This window comes from Helianthus annuus, chromosome 6 (genome assembly GCF_002127325.2).
Source record: "Helianthus annuus cultivar XRQ/B chromosome 6, HanXRQr2.0-SUNRISE, whole genome shotgun sequence".
Classification (NCBI taxonomy): Eukaryota; Viridiplantae; Streptophyta; class Magnoliopsida; order Asterales; family Asteraceae; genus Helianthus; species Helianthus annuus.
Window position 1 is genome coordinate 144242417 of NC_035438.2, and position 13033 is coordinate 144255449.

A 13033-nucleotide genomic window follows, 5' to 3' on the forward strand; every position below is an offset into this window, starting at 1 on the left:
GATTTCCCGATGTCGGTTACTCTTGCTTCACCTTTATGCCGTTTACCAAAAGTAAATAATCGAATCTTGATTTATCAAATGCTTTGGTAAAAAGGTCGGCACGTTGGTGATCGGTATGAATGTGAACCACATCGATAAGTCTCTTTTCAAAGCAATCACGTATGAAGTGATATTTAATATCGATGTGCTTCGTTTTTGAGTGCTGTACAGGATTTCTAGTGATCTGTAAAGCAGCTTCATTATCAACATAAATAGGAGTAGTTAGGAATTCAAAACCGTAGTCCCGCATCTGTTGTTGGATCCATAGAACCTGGGAGCAGCAACTAGATGCAGCAATGTATTCCGCTTCACATGTAGACGTAGCCACACATGTCTGCTTCTTGCACTGCCAAGTAACTAGGCGATTGCCTAAGAACTGACATCCTGCTGTAGTTGATTTGCCATCTTTCTTGCAGCCGCCGAAATCAGAATCACTGTAAGCCTTGAGATCGAAGTTATCATCCTTAGGGTACCATAACCCGGTGTCAGGGCAACCCTTCAGATAACGAAAAATCCTTTTGACAGCAGCATAGTGAGAGACCTTCGGATTCGCTTGGTATCTGGCGAGAAGGCATGTTGGATACATAATGTCGGGTCTTGATGCGGTGAGATACATTAAAGATCCAATCATAGCACAATAAAGTGAAGAGTCCACAGCTTCCCCTTTTTCATCCGGAGTAATCCCGTGATTCTGCGGAAGAGGAGTAGAAATTGGCTTCGAATCGGACATCTGGAACCGGCTCAAGATGTCTCCGACGTATTTGGTTTGATGGATAAAAATTCCAGATTCGGACTGATTAACTTGCAAACCCAAGAAGAACGTCATTTCACCCATTGCACTCATCTCGAATCGATCTTGCATCACCTTCTCAAATTCCTTGCATAACTTATCATCGGTAGAACCAAAGATAATGTCATCGACGTATACCTGTACCAACTGAAGATCTTCACCTTTTTCTTTGATGAAGAGGGTACAATCGATCAAACCCCGTCTAAACCCGTTGTTCAGCAGGTAGGTAGACAGTGTCTCATACCAGGCTCGAGGTGCTTGATGAAGACCATATAATGCTTTGTTAAGTAGTAAAACTCTGTCAGGATGTAATGGATCTTCAAACCCCAGTGGTTGCTCGACATATACTTCCTCTTCGACTACTCCGTGAAGAAATGCACTTTTAACATCCATCTGGTACACCTTGAATTTCTTGAAGGATGCGTAGGCTAGAAAGATTCTAATAGCCTCCAGACGTGCAACAGGTGCATACACTTCATTGTAGTCAATACCTTCTATCTGACTGAAGCCTTGAACAACTAACCTTGCTTTGTTTCGGACAACAATCCCACGGTCGTCCTTCTTGCACTTAAACACCCAACGAGTTCCGATCTTCTTGTAGTGGTCGGGCCTATCAACCAATTTCCATACGCCCAACTTCTCGAACTGCTGAAGTTCTTCTTGCATGGCTTCCACCCAGGAATCATCTTTCAATGCCTCCTTCCAAGATCTAGGCTCTTCTTGGCTAACATAGCAGGCGAAAGACCAATCATTTTGTTGTCCCGATTCTCGTATCTCAGCATACAAGCCAACATTTTCGTTATTTCTGATTTGATTCCTTGTCCTTACACCACTGAGAACATCACCTATAATATTCTGCTGAGGATGAATGTTATGAATTCGGGTTTCAGAAACTGGAGGAATTTCAACACTGGTCCTCAAGTTATTGATATTTAAATTCCCGATATCATTCTGAAGCTGTTGAGTTGTAGAAGATGATGCATTTTCTTCTTGGACAATTGGCGCAGACACTGGATCCGTTGCTTCTGAAGTACCTTGAACCGAACGCAGTGCTTCACCATCATTTGCATCAACATACTCCTCATCTTCCGATGACAAATTGTAGTCGACAGCATCATTAAACACCTCATTTGAAACGAGATTGTTGACAGAAGAAGATGCTTGTGAGTCAACAATGATTGGGCGAACTAACTGAGAGCCAGTCGCATTCTCGCTTTCAGACAACATTTGAGCAATTGCATTGTCATCATCAAATGTCGGCAGATTGAATGAGTCGAAAAGACCATCATAATCGAACATCCATGGATCTCCAGAAGGCTTCGGTGGATTAGAATATCTTTGAACTTTTACTTCACCCCACTCTTCAATCTTCTTGGTAGTCAGGTTCCATACTCGCAGATTAGGAGTAGCATACCCAAGGAAGTAACCTTCGATAGCTTTGGCACCAAACTTCCCGTCAGGCTCAATCATGGTACATGGTGCACCAAAAGGTTCTAGATATTCCAAGTCAGGAGTCTTCTTGTGTAGGAGTTCGAAGCACGTTTTGCCATGTCTTTTCACTGTGAGAACCCTGTTTAACGTGTAGCAAGCCGAGGCAACAGCTTCAGTCCAGAATCGAACTGGAAGCTGAGACTCAACCAACATGGTTCTTGCAGTCTCAATTAAGGTTCTGTTCTTTCTTTCAGCGACTCCGTTTTGTTGTGGCGTGTACCGAGAGCTGTATTCATGAAGGATTCCTTTTGCAGTGCAAAATTCATCCATAACCCTGTTTTTGAACTCGGTTCCGTTGTCGCTTCGAATTCGCCTCACCTTTAGATTATAAAGATTATCCAACAAGGTGATCAAATTCTTTAGAATTTCTGGAGTCTCGCTCTTGTGGACCATGAAAGCAACCCATGAAAATCTTGAATAGTCATCAGTGACTACCAAGCAGAAAACCTCCCCGTGCACACTCTTGTGTTTGACTGGGCCGAAAAGGTCCATATGCAGACGTTCGAGTGGCATGTTTACAGTGTTAACCTTCTTCAATGGATGTGATTTCTTGATCTGCTTCCCTTTCTGACACGGCACACAGACATCTTGAAGTTGAAAATTCTTCACATTGACACCTCTCACCAGATTGTTTTTGACAAGGTGATTCATTTTTCTGAGGTGAATATGACCCATCCGTCTGTGCCAAGAGATCGTCTCCTTTTCAGTGGCTTTTGAAATAAAGCAAGTAACTTGTTTGGACTTAGTTATTGCTTGGCTCATATCGAGGACATACAAATCATTAACTCTTGGTGCTGATAAGAGAATCCATTCTTCGGGAATCTTGAATCCTGGCTTCAGCACATAACAACTGGCATCATTAAAATGCACGGTGAACTTCTTGTCGCAGATCTGAGAAACACTCAGGAGATTGTGATCCAACTGTTGCACATAATTGATTTTGTCGAAACTCACAACTCCATTTGAGATCATTCCCTCGCCGGTGATATACCCTCCTTTGTCTCCAGCAAACGCAACATATCCTGGCTCTGATACCACTTGTAGGTCCCCCGGAGGTCGAGGTTAAACCTTATCCTTGTTATGTTTAACACACTAGCAAGTGCGGAATCCAAGCTAGAATGCAAACCGGTAGTTTATATGAGAACACAAGCTACAAAGAGAAAGGTAGACACACAAGATATCAAAGTTTTCTCTTGTATTTCAGTGGACACAGTTACAGCCCTTGACCAAACTGAAAATACGCTCTCTACAAGACTAAGTTCACTCACATAATGAAGTGAACACATTACATGACTATATATACCCATAACAGTTAGTCTGGTCGAAGGATTAGATAGACTGATCGAAACATCATCTATCGATCAGACACCTACCGAAGGATCCACATATACCTCGAAGGATGTATCCTTCGAGGTCCATATATATCCATTGAAAGTTTATCTTTCGAGCTCATCGAAGGATCTAAACAATCCTTCGATGACTCATCCTTCGACACAAAACATGTTACAAAATGTTCTAACTGTTTGGCCAAGTCAAACCAGGAGGATGGTTGACTTGGTCAAACTTACATCAAACACACACATATTAACAAACCTAAGACGTAACCCAGACTAACAAAAGACATCGTTTTGTATCATGACAATATACAGACAAAGTACAGGCACAAGTGCACCAACATTGCTAGTGCTTACTTGTTGCCGAGATGAGAGACATAGCGAGGGGTGCATTGGTTGGGTGTTAAAAAGGGGTTAGTAAAAGGATTGTTTGTTTTGAAAATGATTTGTAATGGGTTGCTTGGGGCAAGCAACAGTTAAGTGTGGGGATGTGACGGGTGGTCCATGGGACAACCCTTAAGTGTGTTAAAAGACGAGTGAATCCCTCATTTGATCATGTAATTGTCTTGAATTAGATAACTACGGTTGCTTGTGTTTCAGGTACATCTAGAGCTTAAAAGTATGGAAATAAAGCTTCGAATAGACACGACTGGATTGTAGATTGAAAGATGGAGAATAAATGAAAAAAATAAAATTTTGGAATTGAAGAATTAAGAAGATAACATGATAGAGGATGAAATTACGAGAACGTAGGCGAAAACGGTGAAGAAAACGGAGTTGAAACGAGATAGTTATGAAGAAAACAAAAATTGATTGCTGAAGCCTACCGTAACTTACGGTGGTACCGTAATTTACGGTAGACTCTGATAAAAATTGATGCCGTAACTCAGTTTAACTCCACCGTAAACCATTTTAAGCCACCGTAACTTACGGTGGTACCGTAATTTACGGTGGAGGCCAGCGTGAAACTTGTAACTCCCTCATTTAAGGTTGTTTATGGTGCCTTTTCATCATCTAATCATTCCCATTCGTTTTGTAACTCCTAAGGGGCGAATTTGGGGTGTTCTAAGGTGTTCTTGAGTGATCTAAACATGAAGACTTTGTTTTTGATTCCAATGGACAAAGGTTCGATTGTGATGATGGTTCATAACACTATGAGCGGCTAGGTTTGCTTGGTGATCGTCTCGGATGTAAGGTTTTATTTGTGACAATTATGTTTGTTCTTTAATTTCTGGAATATTAGACTGTGCATGTGTTGTTAGTTTATTATGGTGTTTGATTGGTTGTTTGTAAATTGTTGATGTATGTTTGATCATAGTTCTAAACCATATGTTCTTGGTGTCGTTGGCAATCGAGATATCATGGGAGGGATTAGGGTTGGATATGTGTTGATTGGTCATCGGGTAACAACCTCGCGTTCTAGGAATCCGAGTACTTAGTTCCCTTTCATCACAAACAATTGATCTTACATGAGCCATGTCTATGTGGTTCTTTCCAGTTGAACATGAACGCTAGTTGTCCCTTAAAACCTGAAACTCGGGATGATCACTATCCTCTTATCTTGTTACAAAACTTAACCTTGATTTGTAATCTAATTTAGTTTAATTTAGTTAATTAAAACCAATCAACCCAAACATTGAAATTTATTTTTCTTTCAATTTAGTTTACTTTAGTTAAGTTAGACATACATCGAGATAGCACATATTCCACAAACTCCCTGTGTTCGATACCCTCTTACCACTATCTATAGTTGTTTTTGGGATTAAATTTGCGTGTACCACGACAAGCACGTCAAGCATCAAAAGCCGTCAGGCTTGCTACAACAGCCTGAACTTCCCGAATGGAAGTGGGAAATGGTAACTATGGATTTTATTACCAAGTTACCCAAGAAAAGGAAAGGAAATGATACAATATGGGTTATAGTTGATAGACTGACTAAGTCAGCACATTTCTTACCCATCAAGGAGACTTATAGCTCCGACATGTTGGCCCAGTTATACGTTGATAAGATTGTAGCCTTACATGGCATACCTGTGTCTATTATCTCTGACAGAGATATTAGATACACGTCGCATTTCTGGAAAAGTTTCCAGCAATCTTTGGGCACACGTTTGAATTTTAGTACGGCTTACCATCCTCAGACAGACGGTCAGAGTGAGCGTACTATTCAGACGTTGGAAGACATGCTACGTGCATGTGCTATCGATTTGGGTGGTAGTTGGGATAAGAACCTACCATTAATCGAATTCTCCTACAACAATAGCTACCATACCAGCATTAAGGCTACGCCCTTCGAGGCATTATACGGTAGAAAGTGTAGATCGCCCGTGTGTTGGGCGGAAGTAGGAGATGTCCAATTATCAGGACCAGAGATAGTCTTCGAGACGACGGACAAGATTGTCCAGATTCGAGACCGTCTCAAGGCTGCCCAAGATAGGCAGAAAAGTTACGCAGATCCAAAGCGTAAAGATTTTCACTTCGAAGTAGGTGAAAAAGTGTTACTCAAGGTATCACCCTGGAAAGGGTGATGCGTTTCGGTAAGAAAGGCAAATTAAGCCCGAGATATATTGGACCATTCGAAGTAATCGAACGTGTCGGATCGGTTTCCTATAAGTTAAACTTACCAGAAGAGCTCAGTGGAATTCACAATGTGTTCCACATTTGCAATCTAAAGAAGTGCTTCGCTGATGAATCACTGGTAATACCCCATACAGATGTGCACATAGATGAGAGCTTAAAATTTGTGGAAAAACCTGTGTCAATTGAAGATCGACAGGTAAAGAAGCTTCGAAGGAAGCATGTACCTATTGTAAAGGTCAAATGGGATGCCCGTAGAGGTCCCGAATTCACGTGGGAGGTTGAAATCCACGATGAAAGAAAAATACCCCTATTTGTTTCAGTAAATCTCGGGTCGAGATTTATTTTAAGGGGGTGAGGATGTAACACCTAGAAATTTTGTGTCCAATAATGTGTTGACACGTGTCATGAGTTTACACGTGGTATTAAACATTAAATAAAGGACTAAAGTTGATAAACCTTGAAAGTATGTAAATTCGAGGGTTAAAGATGTCAACGAGGGGTAAATATACTGTATAGTAACCCTAAATGATGTTCGTACCTTCAAACGAATAAATCATGGATCGTACGGAGCGAAACGCGGAAGAAAGCGAGAGATTACAAACTACAGGGGTTAAATGTGTCAACATGTTTAAATTATACCTCTGAGTGACCATTTGACGAACCCGAGACTTTGTAACAGTAAAATACGCTCACTAGAATATACGATATAAATTTCGCGAAGTTCCGTTTTAAAACGAGAAAGTTATGATCAAATTCGTATGCGAGGGGTTAAAAGCGTCAACAATAAAAATCAAGGATTTTCGGATAGTAATTAAACTAACCGGGGACTTAACAATGCGGGTAAAAGTCACGAGGCCCTTAATTGTAAATAATCGAGGGCCAAATCGCAAAGTTATCCCTTCGAAACCGAAAGGTCAGGCTAATCATGACAAAAGATACGAAAATCTTGAAAATCAAGCCTAATGCGGGCCGCGTGAAGGATATGAGTGATTTAATGCGGGCCGCGCGCCACCTGCAGATTTGTTTTATGACTTAAAGATTCAGGCGGCCCGCGTCTGAGTTGCTTGAATCTTAATGCGGGCCGCGTAAGACCCCCAGATGCAGAAAAATGTTTAACTTGCCTGTTCAGCCTTCTAAACGTCATGTAATGCCTTTAAAACCTTCCAAGTGACCCCTAAACAATCCCTAAGCATTAGGGACACATGTTGATGAGTTGTGGTCAGTGGTAGAGTTGTGTGTCAACTTCTTATGGTGAGAAATTCACTATAAAAGGGCCATAAGTTGCAATCCACTGTTCACACCTTCATCTGCATTCTTGGATCACTTCTGGAGCTCAAACCTTCTCTCAAGTGGTCACATTTCGTGCATAGGACTTCAGTAAGTGTTCTACTCCTTTCTTATTTGAGTTATCACTTAGTTTTAGCTTAGAAGTTATACCGTCATAACTAACGGTCGACTTAGCGATAAATCACAAATGGTCCAGTGGTTTGTCGAATCGATGGTAGTTATAAGTTGGTAATCATGTGGGCCTTAAACCCCTAAAAAGGGCACCCTCTGATTCCAACTCTAACTAATCCGAATGTCGAGTCAAACGTGCTTAGAAAAAGTCAACAGAAATGCTATCTTGCGATTTAATGCATAACCAGTAATGTAGATGGCGTGTAACCTGTTTTAACACTCATATAACATGATAACAAGTATATTAACTAGTCTAAGCTTGTTTGATCCGACCATTTACTGTTTTGACCCGGTTCGAAGTCGAAAGTCGCAAAACTTTGACTTTTGCTTTGACTTCAGTTCTGACCCATTAAAGTATGATTTAGACATACCTTAGGACTCTCTTAGGACCAGGTTACATGATGGTATAACCCTCTGTGACCGGTTCGTTGTTTGTCCGAGTCTTTTACACATTTCCGTTAAATGCTTAAAAGTTGACCGTAACGCCCTTTTTAATTTAAAACGAGAATTTCGGACATGTGAAAGGACCATAACCTTGGTTACTGATTTCTAAGCATGTCCCTAAAATTTCACGTCAATCCGAGGTCCAGAATAGGAGTTATGCTAAATAGCGCAAATTACGGAAACTTTAGTAATTAAATAGCGCAATTAGCATAACGCCTATCTAAACCCAGATTTCGACACCAAAACTTTTACACACTAAAGTAAAATAATATTTTGGGATTTTTAAATATTTTTAATTATTTTTAACCTGCTCATAACCTGCGGTTATGGCAACGGTTCGGTAAATATCGAATATACCCTTTTCGGCCATAACTTGAGTTCTACAAGGTCTTTTGACCCGATTCCAGTTGCTACTGATTTTAAATAATAAATAAAGTATTTTAGACTTTATAAACTGTTCGGGAAACTCAGATTTCCTGTAGAACTCAGAAACTTCTTTATAAATCTTTAAAATGACCGAAATACCCCTACGGGGCATAAAATGGATTTAAACTCGTTACGAGCATTATGTGTCACACCCCAACCAATGGCGGAAACATCGGGATGAGACGAAGTGTGAAGATTGCTCGAGACATCATAACGCTAATAATTGTGACAAGTATTTAAATAATACGATTTCATTTCATAAGATAAATTGTCAACATTACAAGAAATTCAAATACAACAAGTTTAACAAAAATGACATGACAACTTAACAAAATTGATACAACATATTAAACCCTAACGTCTATATGTGTATCTAGGCATCAACGCTACTTCTTTTCTTAGCATCATCCTCATCAACCTGTAACATGTTTAAAATAATTCAATGCAAAAGCAAAGGCGAGTATACAAGTTTGATACATACATAGCAAAAGATAAGTTTTAAACAATTCCTCATAGCAAGCATGTGATTCAAGATAAACATCTAAACATGGTATGTGTCTAACATATCAAACCAAGGAAACGCAATATGCTCATGACATAACCGAAGATAAAGAGGCGGGTCGTTAATCCTATAGCGCTACATATGTCACGGTTTGGCTCGTACGAAGTTAATGATAAATTCAACACATAAGATTAATCCAAGTTTAAAGCATCAAGCCATCACGTATACAAGCATGTTATAGGAATGTTCATGTGTTTAAGCAAAATGTTCATGTGTAAGTTTGTTGATAGATAAACATGTTACACCCCAAAAGTGGTAAAAGTAAAAGGGGAAAATACGAGTATACTCACTTAATTGCCAAGTCTTCCGATTATCCAAGTATTGACGAGTGTACGAGTTTTGGGGGATGGAACACCGAGGTCGCCCTATATAGGCAAACGATGGTGCATGAGTACACGAAATTATAACGGAGGATTTGGATTGGAATTTCGAGTATAACTAGTTGACATAATTATGTATATATTCATATAGTTTATGAAAAAAAAATTATAAATCGAGTCTATCAAGAGTATTGCCGAAAAGTTGACAAAAATATAAATAATCTTACATTTATAACTATTTTATAAAAATTAATCTTTGTTGATAGGTTTCGTTTTATAAAATTTACTCGTTTCATTTTACGAAAAACGGGCAGAGTTTCCTCTGTTTTTGGACGATCCTGACAACACAAGTTGTCAATCTATTTGTCAAAATTCAATAAACAATGAAACACTAAATATTCATACGAATTATATAACGAAAGTAAGTGTTTTTATACAAGTTTCCAAGTCACGATTTGTGGACAAGTTCAAGTAACAAACGTTTCGCGATTAAAACATTAACTATGTATATAAACAAAGATAAACGAAGTTTGCGTCGTTTAAGATCTTACCACATTTTGCATTAAAGCTGACCCGAGTTTGACCGTTTGACTCGACAGTTGACTGTTTTGACCGATGTTGACTGTTTGACCGAAACACCAAACTGGAACTGAAATGAATGAACCGAGTCGCGCTCCAAACTGAACCGAGTTATCTCGTGTCGTGAACCCGAACGAACTGAAATAATGAAACAAACGGTGTTGAATAGGGATTTAAACAAAATACAATCTGAATCCAAAACTGACCTGAAGCAAAATCGATTCTAGACGAACCCGAACCGGAATGAACAAAACTGAAACTTGAACCAACTGATGTCGAGACCCGAGCCATGAATCTAAACAGAACCAGTCCCGTTACCAACCCGAGCTAACACCACCATTGTATCGGGTCTGAAATGAAAACAAATCAAACAAATACGACTGAATCAAACGGGGCGGAAGTTGAATCGAATAAAATCAAAACAAAACCTGAACGGAACCGGGACTGAATCAACTGACCTGAGATGAAAACAACTCGGAGCTGAACCCACTCCGCCGCTACAGTGGTCGCGCTACTGTCACCGCCGCTACAGTGGTCGCGCCACCGTCTGATGTCTCCGTCGTCTGCTCTCTCTCTCTCTCTCTTCCTCTCGATCCTCCGCCACCACTGAGCACCGCCACCACTGGTGGTGCTGATGCCGTTGTTTATCAGTGAGAAAAGGGGGGTGGTGTGTAGCCGGAAACGAACGACCGGAGGGGTTGCCGCCGTCACCGGAACTGGGAAGGGTCGAGAGAGAGAGGCAGTGTGCGTGTGTGTGTGAGTGGTGTGAGTGTGTGTGTGAGTTTATATAGTTAGGGTTTTAGGTAGGTGAAGTGTGTGGGTTGGGCCTAAGCCTGTTAATGAGTTTTGAGCGTTTTTAAGCGACCCGGTCGTGTTTACAATATCAGTTTTCGAACTCGAGCGTCGTATAATGTCGCAGAATAAAATTTTAAGGTCAAATTACGTAGAATGTCATCAGAAATTGTTACGTGACGCGTCCGTTTGTCGCTTTAAATTTTGTTTTTCCGGTTTGATTTTGATTACGATTCTAAGAATAGAAAAGCTAACACGTCATTTCTAAAAATGGAAATATGGAAAGAGCGGAGCGTTACAGTCTCCCCTCCTTTAGGAAATTTCGTCCCGAAATTTATTCAAGAGGAAGACTCAAAAGGGATTCTGGCAAACCGAATAGGATTGCTTATAATTGAGGCTTTGGAGTTTGAGACACCGGAGAATAACTGTGGTATAAGGATGAACGACTGATCTAATAACGACAATGAGTATAAGAATAGCATAAGTATCGGATAGACGAAAGTAGCGTGTTAAGAATGAGGACTCGGCATGGATAATCGGATATAATGCGTTTGTGAGTTGTTTAAAGTTTGCATTAGGTCCAAAAGGTTTGTAAAACACTGAATTTCTCGTGGCACGTTTTACGAAAGTTTGGTAACATGGTGAAAACACTTATATATAGGAAGTACTAGCGGCGTATCCACCATGTTTTAACCATGTTACGTCCGTTTTGTTATTCGTGTCATGTTACATTCCGTGTCTTACCAAACACAATAGTACACTCCATGGTTCTCATACGCCTATCACTCTAATCCCGTGTGCACCCGCGATTAAATTGATCGTTGCATGATCCGCATAGCTTGTACTAGTTATGTATGAATCAGGGTATACATAATATTGAAATTAAGAATGTGTACGTATAAGAATGTAGTATATAAGCATGAGCATAGGTATAAGTATAACATGTATGAAAGGGAGTATAAAATGTGAGTACAAACATGAGTTTAAGTATAAACACAAAGCGTATGAGTATGACTACGAGTATAAGTGTGAACATAAGATGTATGAGCATAGACATGGACGCGAATATAGATGCAAAACATGAAGGTTTAAATATGATTAAGATATATATGTATGAATATAAGTGTAAACAAAGTTATATAAGTGTATTTGAAAACATAAGATGTATGAACATGAATACGAATATGAGTGTAGTATAAACATAAATGTAAGTACCACGTAAATGTATAATTGTGAGTGTATGTATAAACGTAAAACGTATGAATTTTGAATCGTGAGTATAACATAAATGCGTAAGTGTAAACATAAGTGGAGGCATAAAATGTATAAGTATGGATGTAGGAAATAATGATTTTGTTTATAATATAAAATTAAAATACACGAGTTTATGCGCGTAAAAGATTTAAAAGTTTTTGAGTATGAAAGGAAAAGAAAACATGTGACACATGCGAGATTGTTGTGAGATATCAATTAAAACGTGTAAAATGATATGCATATATAGTTGTTTGCGCAAAATGTGAAGTTAAAATAGATTGGATTGTCACGAAATATAGACTCTAGTTTGTCAATGTAAAGGGAGTATAAAACGTCAGTTGGTTATGTGGAAAGTACTTTGTAAAGGAATGGAAATGTTAATGCGGTTTTAAAAGGGTTTACATAAGTTGAAAAATTGTCAGCTCTTATGAAGTTTCCTTGTCCACATGTTTTGAATTTAATTGACGTATTGAGCGAGGTTTGAAAAGAAGTTATAGAGATTAATAAGCTTGCATCGTTTTAAGTAACTTTGTGTTAGAAAATTTTGAAACTTACAGCTTCTTGTGGAAAAGTTGATCCTTAGAAAAGGAATTTGGTACATGAACTTAGTGATTGTTGAAAATGTTTCATTGGTTTTGAAAAGGAACTTTAGTAAATTATTGAATAATATTGGTAATATTTTATAGGCGTGTGCAAAAAGTTGGTTTGATTCTCAATTAAAATAGGAAATCTCTAGTTTAATGATATGCGATGAGCTTGTTTCAATAGTTACGTTGAATACAAACTTCGTGGGCAATGAATTTGTTAGACCGTCTAAGTTGATGAGTAGCACTTCGTGAAATTTTGAAAATCGAGGAAAAAGCGTTTAAGGTAACATTAAATTTTGTGTATGAGAGTGATGTGAAAATGGATTGTGGTATAAGATATACGTCTGAATATACTATGCATTTCAAATAAGTAGGGT

At 39.1% G+C, this 13033-nt stretch overlaps 1 long non-coding RNA gene across 1 annotated transcript; it reads right to left on the minus strand.

Annotated features, from left to right (window-relative positions):
- Positions 1-9426: 9426 nt before the first annotated feature.
- Positions 9427-10717, minus strand: LOC118479815. Its single transcript, XR_004860930.1, has 4 exons — positions 10482-10717; positions 10230-10373; positions 9996-10161; positions 9427-9489 (listed from the first exon to the last, which is right to left on the minus strand). It is a non-coding gene; the product is annotated as an uncharacterized LOC118479815 (long non-coding RNA).
- Positions 10718-13033: the final 2316 nt, after the last annotated feature.